This window comes from Rutidosis leptorrhynchoides, chromosome 1, assembly GCF_046630445.1.
Source record: "Rutidosis leptorrhynchoides isolate AG116_Rl617_1_P2 chromosome 1, CSIRO_AGI_Rlap_v1, whole genome shotgun sequence".
In the NCBI taxonomy this organism is placed as follows: domain Eukaryota; kingdom Viridiplantae; phylum Streptophyta; class Magnoliopsida; order Asterales; family Asteraceae; genus Rutidosis; species Rutidosis leptorrhynchoides.
The window spans coordinates 182668037-182679566 of NC_092333.1; positions in this window are offsets into that span (position 1 = coordinate 182668037).

Sequence of the window (11530 nt, forward strand, 5' to 3'; positions counted from 1 at the left end):
TAATTATTAAACAAAGTATTAAAATCTTGTTACAGTTTAAGTCCCCAATTAGTTGGAATATTTAACTTCGGGTATAAGGATAATTTGACGAGGACACTCGCACTTTATATTTATGACTGATGGACTGTTATGGACAAAAACCAGACGGACATATTAAATAATCCAGGACAAAGGACAATTAACCCATGGGCATAAAACTAAAATCAACATGTCAAACATCATGATTACGGAAGTTTAAATAAGCATAATTCTTTTATTTCATATTTAATTTCCTTTATTTTATATTTAATTGCACTTCTAATTATCACACTTTATTTTATTATTATTGTATTTAATTGCACTTTTAATTATCGTACTTTTTAATTATCGCACTTTTATTTATCGAAATTTCATTATCGTTATTTATTTTACACTTTAAATTAAGTCTTTTATTTATTTAATATTTCACATTTTGTTTTAACTGCGACTAAAGTTTTAAAAATCGACAAACCGGTCATTAAACGGTAAAAACCCCCCTTTATAATAATAATATTACTTATATATATATATTTGTATTTTTATAAATTAAACTAATATAGCGTTAAGCTTTGTTTAAAGATTTTTTTTCCCCTGTGGAACGAACCGGACTTACTAAAAACTACACTACTGTACGATTAGGTACACTGCCTATAAGTGTTGTAGCAAGGTTTAAGTATATCTATTCTATAAATAAATAAATATCTTGTGTAAAATTGTATCGCATTTAATAGTATTTCCTTGTAAAATTTAATAGTATTTTATACCCCTTAGCTTTGACCTCAAGTATTTTTGGCGCCGCTGCCGGGGATCTTAAAATCTAGCTTAAAAGCCGGAAGCGCAACGCTAATATAAAAAAAAAGATTTTTATTTTTAATTTACTTTTATAAAAATACGTTTTTATAAAAATACGTTTTAAATATTCGAAAACATAAAAAGAAAACAAAAATATAAAAATATTTTTAAGAGTTTGTTAAATATTTAAGTTTTATAAAGTTTCTTTATTTTTATTTTATAAAAATATAAGTTTTATTTAAATATTTTGTTTTTATTTAAAATAAAAAAAAAACACAAAAAAAAATAAATATATATAAATCTATTTTTTAGATTGTTATTTATAAAATTATAAAGTATTCTATTTTTATTTTAGTTTTTAAATATAAGTTTTTATTTAAATTATATAAATATTTTATATAAATATTAAAACAGAAAAAAAATATATATATAAATAAATAAAAAACCGAAACTTGTCGAAACCAGCTGTCATCTGAATTTTCATTTCCCGCGACTCGCGGGGTTTGCTAGTACGTGGCACCGCAAGTCACGGAGACACTCTGACACGGGTACACAGAACCCTAATATCGCATTAATTACGGGTTTTTATTTTTATTATTTAAATTTAACCCTAATTAGGTTTAATTATTTTAATTAATTTAGTTTAGTTTATTTATTATTTTGTATTTTTAATTTTAATTAGTTTATAAAATTAATAGTTTTATAAAATAAATAATATAAAAATAATATTTTTATAAAAATTGTACTTTTTAGTATATTTTTATATTTTGTCCCTTTTTATTCGTTTTTAACGTAATATTTGTATTTTTTTCGCTCGTATTTAGTTTTAAATATAGTTTTTGCCATAGTTATTTTTATTTCTAGATTGTTAGGCTTTGCCGTAAAATCCCTTAAGTGCTTTTTCTTTAGACTAAGATTTTGGTGCTTTAGAATTTTGCGACGCCTTTTTAAGTTTTAGTACCTTTTTAAGTTATTTCCATTTGGGATATAGTTTTACTTTTAAGCTTTAATATTTTTAGACGCAACTTTTAATTTTTAGTTTTTAGTTCCTTTTTAAGTTTTAACGCGCTACTTTCTTATTTTTATTTTTCGACGCCTTTTACCTATGTATCAATTATCACTCCAATTAGTAATATCAATTTGCGATTATAATTTTAAGTTAGTGATAGTAATAAGGTTGGGATAGTCGAGTGTTTTTAAGTTTTATAGTCACTCTTTTTCTTTCTTATTTTTCGACGCCTTTTATTTTTCGATCTTTTCTTTTTCGACCTTTTTCGACGCGCTCTTTTTCTTTCTTATTTCTCGCCATTCTAGTTTTAGGACATAGATTTTATTCTACTTCTTATCTAAATTTCTTTAAATTACGAAAATTTATTTTAAGTGGTTAAATTGATAGACATCAAAATTTTCTGGTTCGTAGTAATAGTTGGATTTGTATGTGGACCGGGTTATTGGAGCCAAACAGTGCTCAATTATATTGAGACCAAACAAATCCTGCCCCTCTGCTGCATCTTTTGGCTATTCGAAACGTGGGCAAAATCAGAAAAGTCTATTAATTGGATAACTTATATAATTTTTCTTTCCTTTTAAAAACTAATAGGATATTCAGTGAATGCACCGAGCAAGACGTTCACCACCTTTTGTACGTTCACCACCTGTAACTCGATCAAGACATTTAGCAAATATTACCGCCATTGATTTTTCTTTAGAATCGTCATCCAGTCGACCAAGTACTCCAATTCAAATTTCCGATAATTCATTTTTTGAACCCGACCTCACAATTGAGAATCCGGAGAATATTCAGGGACAATTCATAGATCCTGAACCATTAATTTTTCCTCCGGAACCACCAATCATTCAAACAGAGATTGTTGAGGAACGAACCATTAAATCAGAATCCTTTAGTGATTCCGATTCAACAAATTCAATTATGGAGAATCTGGAACCTTTAAGTATGGAAGACCGAATGAGAGCTAAACGCACTGGACAAGGTCACGCAATTACTCATCCTGACATTAATGCGCCAGATTATGAAATCAAAGGACAAATTCTACACATGGTGACTAATCAATGCCAATTTAGTGGTGCGCCAAAGGAAGATCCAAACGAACATCTTCGTACCTTTAATAGGATCTGCACACTATTTAAAATAAGAGAAGTGGAGGATGAACAGATATATCTCATGTTATTTCCCTGGACTTTAAAGGGAGAAGCCAAAGATTGGTTGGAATCGTTACCTGAAGGGGCGATTGATACATGGGATGTTTTAGTTCAAAAATTTCTTAAACAATTCTTTCCGGCATCTAAAGCCGTAAGACTTCAAGGAGAAATTGTTACGTTCACACAGAAACCAAATGAAACTCTGTATGAGGCGTGGACAAGATTTGGAAAGTTATTAAGAGGATGTCCGCAACATGGTTTAGACACCTGTCAAATAGTACAAATATTCTACCAAGGATGCGACATCACTACAAGAAAAGACATAGACATAGCAGCTGGTGGTTCTATTATGAAGAAAGCCGAAACTGTTGCTTACAAAATTATTGATAACACTGCTTCCCACTCACATGAGTGGCACCAAGAAAAAGATATCGTTAGATCATCTAAAGCAGCTAGAGCCGATTCTAGCCATGACTTAGATTCTATTTCCGCAAAGATAGATGCTGTCGAGAGACGAATGGAAAAGATGACTAAGGATATCCACTCAATATGAATTAGTTGTGAGCAGTGTGGAGGACCACATTTGACAAAAGATTGTCTCAGTATTGAACTAACAATGGAACAAAGAGAGAATATTTCATACATAAACCAAAGGCCTGGAAATAATTATCAGAATAATTATCAACCGCCAAGACCGATTTACAATCAAAACCAGAATTATAACAGAAATGTTCCATACAACAACCAACAAGGTCATAGCAATCAACAAGTATCCAATAATACTTACAACCAGCAAAGGCCTAATTTTCAAAACAAACCACCACAAACCGATGATAAAAAGCCGAATTTAGAAGATATGATGACGAAGCTAGTTGAAACTCAAACGCAGTTTTTCACATCTCAAAAACAAACCAATGAACAAAATTCTCAAGCATTTAGAAATCAACAAGCTTCTATTCAAAATCTGGAACAAGAAGTAAGTAACCTAGCAAGGTTAATAGGTGAAAGAAAACCGGGAAGTTTACCTAGTGATACAAATGCTAACCCCCGGAATGAAACAGCTAAAGCCATTATCACAAGAAGTGGTACAACACTTAAACCACCTGAAATACCTGTAACTTCTGATGAAACTATTCCTACTCCACAAGAACCACAACCTGAGCAAGATAAGGAAATAGAACCGGTAGTTGAAAAGGTTAATGAAGATAATACAATTAAGGCTAAACCTTATGTTAAACCATACCAACCACCACTTCCTTACCCAAGTAAAATGAAAAAAGAGAAACTTGAAGCCGAGCAATCCAAATTCTTGGATATGTTTAAACAAATAAATGTAAATCTTCCTTTCATTAATGTAATTTCAGGAATGCCTATATATGCTAAATTTTTGAAAGATCTAATCTCAAATAGAAAAAAAATGGAAGAACTCTCGGCTGTTACTATGAATGCTAATTGTTCAGCAGTGCTGTTGAATAAGATACCAGAAAAACTATCTGATCCAGGAAGTTTCACAATTCCATGTTTTCTGGGTAGTCTTAGTTCAATAGAAGCATTGGCAGATTTAGGTGCTAGTATAAATTTAATGCCGTATTCACTATACGCTAAACTAGACCTTGGAGAATTGAAACCAACAAGAATAAGCATACAACTAGCCGATCAATCAATAAAATATCCTAGAGGGATAATGGAGAACATGCTAGTTAAAGTTGGTACTTTAGTATTTCCAGTAGATTTTGTTGTTCTGGACATGGAAGAAGATTCTCAAGTTCCTCTCATATTATGAAGACCATTCTTAAACACGGCTAAAGCAATGATAGACGTGTTTGAAAAAAAATTGACCCTAAGTATAGAGGACGAGAGTGTTACCTTTTCAGTTGATAGAGCAATGCAACAACCGCAATCTGCAGATGATACATGCTATTATATTCAAACTATAGACTCACATGCAGAATTGTTAGAAGAATTTTCAGAATTACAAGGAACAGGAGAATGTTCTTTAGGAGAAAGTACTGAACCAATTGATGAAGCTGAAATGTTAGCTACACTAATAGCAAATGGATATGAACCAACAACAGAAGAAATTCAAATGCTAAAAGAAGAAGACAGATATCGATACAAATCATCGATAGAAGAACCTCCAACATTAGAGTTAAAGCCACTTCCAAACCATTTGGAATACGCTTATTTACATGGTAAATCTGAATTACCTGTAATAATATCGTCTTCTCTTACTGAAAATGAAAAATCACAACTCATTTCTGTGTTGAAAGCTCATAAACCAGCCATTGCATGGAAGATTCATGATATTAAAGGAATAAGTCTTTCGTATTGCACACATAAAATCCTTATGGAAGAAGGTCATAAAACGTATGTGCAACGCCAACGAAGACTAAATCCTAATATGCAAGATGTAGTTAAGAAAGAAATTATTAAACTGCTAGATGCAGGTTTAATTTATCCAATTTCTGATAGTCCATGGGTAAGCCCAGTTCAATGCGTTCCTAAGAAGGGTGGCATGACTGTCATTACAAATGAGAAAAATGAGCTTATTCCTACTAGGACTGTAACAGGATGGCGTGTATGTATTGATTATAGAAAATTAAATGACGCCACCAGAAAAGATCACTTTTCCTTACCTTTCATTGATCAAATGTTGGAAAGATTAGCCGAAAACAGTTACTATTGTTTTATTGATGGTTTTTCCGGATATTTTCAAATTCCAATAGCACCCGAAGATCAAGAGAAAACCACATTCACGTGCCCTTATGGTACTTTTGCTTACAAACGCATGCCATTTGGACTTTGCAACGCCCCTGCAACCTTTCAAAGGTGCATGATGGCGATTTTTCATGACATGATAGAAGAATGCATGGAAGTTTTCATGGATGAATTTTCAGTCTTCGGTGATACATTTGAAACATGTCTAGCTAATCTTGAACGAATGCTTATTAGATGCGAACAATCAAATCTAGTACTTAATTGGGAGAAATGCCATTTCATGGTTAAAGAAGGCATCGTTCTTGGTCATAAAATTTCAAAGGAAGGAATTGAAGTGGATAGAGCTAAAGTAGATGTAATTGCTAAACTTCCACATCCCACCAATGTTAGAGGAGTTAGGAGTTTTCTAGGGCATGCCGGTTTTTACCGACGTTTCATAAAAGATTTTTCTAAAATTGCCACTCCTATGAATAAACTCCTAGAAAAGGATGCTCCATTCATCTTTTCAGATGAATGTATCAAATCTTTTAATATTCTTAAAGAGAAACTCACTAATGCGCCGATCATGATAACACCAAATTGGAATCTACCGTTTGAACTTATGTGCGATGCAAGTGATTTTGCAATGGGAGTCGTTTTAGGACAAAGGATTGAAAAACGATTTCAACCTATATATTATGCTAGTAAGACATTATAAGGAGCACAAACAAATTACACGACTACTGAAAAAGAACTCCTTGCTATTGTCTTTGCTTTTGACAAATTTCGTTCATATCTCGTTCTAGCTAAAACGGTGGTCTATACCGACCATTCTGCTCTTAGATATTTATTTTTGAAACAAGATGTCAAACCAAGATTAATCCGTTGGATCTTACTCTTACAAGAATTCGATATTGAAATCCGAGATAAAAGAGGAGCAGAAAATCTCGCCGCAGATCATCTTTCTCGTCTTGAAAATCCCGAATTAGAAGTTCTAAATGAATCAGCCATACAAGACAACTTTCCTGATGAATATCTATTGAAGATAGATTGTAATGAAATTCCATGGTTTGCAGACTATGTAAACTACTTAGTATGTGGATTCCTTGAAAAAGGATTATCGTACCAAAAACGAAAAAAATTCTTCAGTGATATAAAACACTATTTCTGGGAAGACCCACATTTGTTTAAAAATACGCCGATGTGTATTCGGAGATGAAGCTAGTAAAATTTTAAACCATTGTCACACAGGACCAACAGGAGGGCATTATGGGCCTCAACTAACAGCAAGAAAAGTTTATGATGCTAGATTCTATTGGCCTACAATTTACAAAGACGCACACCTTCTTTGCAAATTCTGTGATGCTTGTCAAAGGGTCGGAAAAATAAGTCAACGTGATGAAATGCCGCAAAATGTCATTCAAGTATGTGAAGTATTTGACATTTGGGGTATTGACTTTATGGGTCCATTTCCAAAATCTCATAATAATCTCTACATTCTCGTAGCCATTGATTATGTATCTAAATGGGCGGAAGCACGAGCTCTCCCAACTAACGATGCACGAGTTGTAGTCAACTTTTTAAAACGTCTTTTTGCAAGGTTTGGAACACCGAAAGCTTTAATAAGTGATCGGGGTACTCATTTCTGTAATAATCAACTTGAGAAAGTTCTCAAAAGATATGGAGTAACTCATAAAATCTCCACTGCATATCATTCACAAACAAGTGGACAAGTTGAAAATACCAACCGAGCTTTAAAACGTATTCTAGAAAAAACCGTAGGATCAAATCCGAAGGAATGGTCCATTAAGTTGGAGGATGCACTCTGGGCTTTTAGAACAGCCTACAAAATTCCAATTGGAACCATACCTTTTAGACTCGTTTATGGAAAAGCATGTCATCTTTCAGTAGAAATTGAACACAAAGCATTTTGGGCTTTGAAGACATGTAATCTTGATTTACATGAAGCTGGACGTCTACGGTTAAGTCAACTAAACGAATTAGAAGAATTAAGACATGAAGCATACAAAAATTCATTAATCTATAAAGAAAGAACGAAGAAATGGCATGATAAAAGAATCAGAAGTTCAAAAGAATTTAAAGAAGGAGACAGAGTTCTTCTTTTCAATTCACGATTTAAGCTATTTCTTGGAAAATTGAAATCAAGATGGTCTGGACCATTCATAGTCAAAAGAGTTTTCCCATACGGAACGATAGAATTAATAAATTCAAATGGGATTGAATTTAAGGTTAATGGTCACAGAGTTAAACACTACATAGATAGTCCAATGGAAGTCGACAATGAAGTTAATCACAATTTCGATACCACAGCTAACTAAGTGTGGGGAGAATCAAGTCTTTTAAGGATTTTATGTATTTCTGTTAGAGTTAGATTGTCTGTTTTCGTGTAGTTCTCGAAAATAGAACCCGAATGGTCTTTCCCTAGCAGACCCTAAAGAACTAGTCTTCTCCCCCCATTCTGAATTTTTATTTTTTTTTAGGTTTTTATGAAATGAAGACTTCCTGTGAATTAAACCATGGTCTAATGCTACACGCTTTGATTACTAAACGTAATAATGACATACTTCCGAGTAAACTGGTATCAGTAATCAGAGAAAGATTGGACGGAGTAAGAAAAGAATCCAGATGCGAAGATAATAAGTTACAATTTGGTAAAGAAAAATCAAAATCCGCAGCGAAAAGAAGAGCACGACACCTTGAAAGATGTCACAAATGCGGAAAATGGTCACATGGAGGTAAATGTTCAAATAATCAAACCTATTCAAACACCGAATTTGTTACTTTATGCAGAGATGGACCGTTCATATGTTTAGAAGAAAAAACACTGAATGCTCGAGGTTACGCCTATGTAGCCATGGAAAATCAATTAAACCGACTATCTTATGAATGGGATAGATCATATCACTAAGAATACTATCTCACAGGTAAGTCTGTACAGTTTTTATTTTTATTTTTAACCTTTTGATAATAAACGCTAATTTGTTCGCTATAAAGTATTAAATTGGTATTGAATAAAATTAGGTTTGGCGACCGAAATTATTGATATCATTAAAAAATTTATTACATCACTGCGAAATTTAACGTTTATTCTTAAGGTATAAATATCTTTAATCAATCAACCCAAAATATTTCAAAAATTCATCATGAGTTAAATTAGGTCATTGAACCGAAATTACTTTACCGAAAAGAGGGGCGTATATTTTTGATAATATTTGATTGATTAAAGTGGGATAAAAGACCAAAAAGATTTTTAATTTTATTTTTACCATGTTTTTTAAAATTAATATATAAATATTAAATTAATATTGTAAACTTTTTAAATTAATATATTTAAAATTGTAAATATTTGAACAATTGATATTTTTAAGTTTGTATGTATAAAAACAAAAATATAATATAAGTTTGGAGTGAATTTATAATATGAATTTTTAATTAAGTTTGGTGTGAATTTTTAATTTTAAATATGAATTTTGAATTTTATATTTAAGTTGTGTGAATTTAAAAACCAAAATTTACTTTTTCTCATTAAGTTAAAAATATGATTTTTAAAATTCGTCGTAAGTTGAAGAGTAGGTCGTTGAACCGAAATTGCTTTACCCGAGGGAGGAACGAGAACTTTTATTATCATTATTTTTAATCTTATTAAATTAAAGTATGCCAAAAACATTAAAAAAAAACCCAAAAATCTTAGCCTTTAAAACAATCGCTACAAAAAGACAAATTTTAAAATTTTGTCGAAGGACAGACTAGGACATCGATCCGAAACGACCTCGTCCTAAAACAAAGGAAAACAAAATTTTAAATTTATTTTATATTTGTTTTATAAGTTAAGGTTTACAAAAAAAAAAAAAAAAAAGGCCGCGACTCGCGGAGTTTGTAAGGGTCAAACACCGCAAGTCGCGGAGAGACCAAAATTTAGAAAAAAAAATAAAAGGCCCGAACAGAACAGTCAGTCCACACAAACCACACCATTTTTCTGCGAAAAATAGCGAAAAACACTCCCAAAAATCGAAATTTTTCACCAAAAATCATCACATTTTTTTACTAAAATCATGTTGAGAAGGATGCTATCAAGGAATTACTCAAGGAAAATGGTAAATTTCTACACCTAAACACCATTTAATCCGAAAATTAGTGTTCTTGAGCAATTTTATACCCAATTCGATTTTGATGCTTTTTAGTGTAATTATGCTTAAATTGTTCATGTATTATGCTTGTATAACCTAGATTGATGCTATTTAACATGATTAGAAGCTTTAAACTTCAAATTTTAAGTAATCTAGGGTTTGTGTTCTTGAGCAATTTGGGGCTTTTTGATATAAACAGGTTATGGCTGATTTTTGTCATGAATTGTTGCTAAATTAAGTAGTGTAACATGTTTAGGTAGTTAAATGATCCAAACTTTGAGCCTAAACATGATTTTTGAGAATTAAGTGAACTTTTTCAAGTCTAAAATTCATGAACTTGATTTTTGAGAGATAATGCCATTTGAAACTTGTTTAATTGCTAGTAATGATTATTTTGACATGTTATTTGAGTTGAATGCTTATGAACTTAGCGAACATTTTCGTATATGCTTATTTGAAAAAGTGTAGATTTGATAAAAATATGAAAATGAGCATAAGTTTGATATAAATTGGACATGTCATTGTAATTATTTTGATTGATGATTTTGCTGACACTAATGCATATTTGGATGCACAAAAATTGTGTTTGATGTGTTTTGCAGACTGAAAGGGGTGAATCTTCATCCCAAGCTCGCAATGCTCCTCCTGAGAACGCGGAACAACAGGATGTTGATAGCTATTATAAACAAGAATATACCTCATCCAGTTATGACATTTTCAGATATGCACGTGGAGAATTTGCACTCGAACTTGAGATTAGACAAACGTTGGATAGATTATCCAAAATACCAAAGGGGCTTGCATACTCTTCATTCTAAAGCTGTTGAAGTACCTAGGGTAATAGAATGGGCACCGTTAGAAGCTGTAGAATTAGCCGAGCCAATTAGGGAATTACTTGCACAGAGGTATGGTAATTCTACTTTTAACGATTGGGTACGTTTATTCAACATGCGTAGACCTGTATATAAAGTATGGTGTGAAGAATTATTGTGTAGTATAGAAATAAATGATCGGGTAGTTAGTTTAACCGATCGATCTTTTATTAGATTTTTGTTAGGAGGTTCGATGCGACACATGTCTCTACTAGACATGGCTCAGGCCTTACGTATATATACGCCTGAGGAACTAGCATCTGCCGATTGTCGAGGGTTGATACTAAATGGTAGGAAAATTGATGAAAATTTTGATACGCATGGTGTATGGAGTCAAATGACTAGCCATCACCGATTTAAAGGGGGAAATTACTCTTATTTGGATATAGATAGAGCTGAGTTAAGAGTAATTCATAGGTTTTTAGCCAATTCGATTACACAACGAGGTAAGAATAAGGAAAAGGTAAATGAACAGGATTTGTTTTACCACATGTGTATTCGAGACCCACAAAGCACTGTAAGTATACCTTATTGTGTGGGTTATTAATTATCAGCTATGGTTAGGGGGATGAGACCGCATAGCATAATAGGAGGTGGTATATTTATTACATTAATTGCTGAGTATCTCAATGTGGATATAAGCCTGGGGGATTATTAATCGAAGAACCAGAATCCCACGATACAATTGGTTTAAATGTATACCATGGTGCTAAAGTTTTGAAGAGGCGAAATAACGCCGCAGTATGATATAATGGTAGACATCCACAGGTTGAGAGAAACCAACAGCCAGGTAATGTGGGAGGGGGAAATGAAATGACAGAAATGCAAAGGTTTATAGCTTCA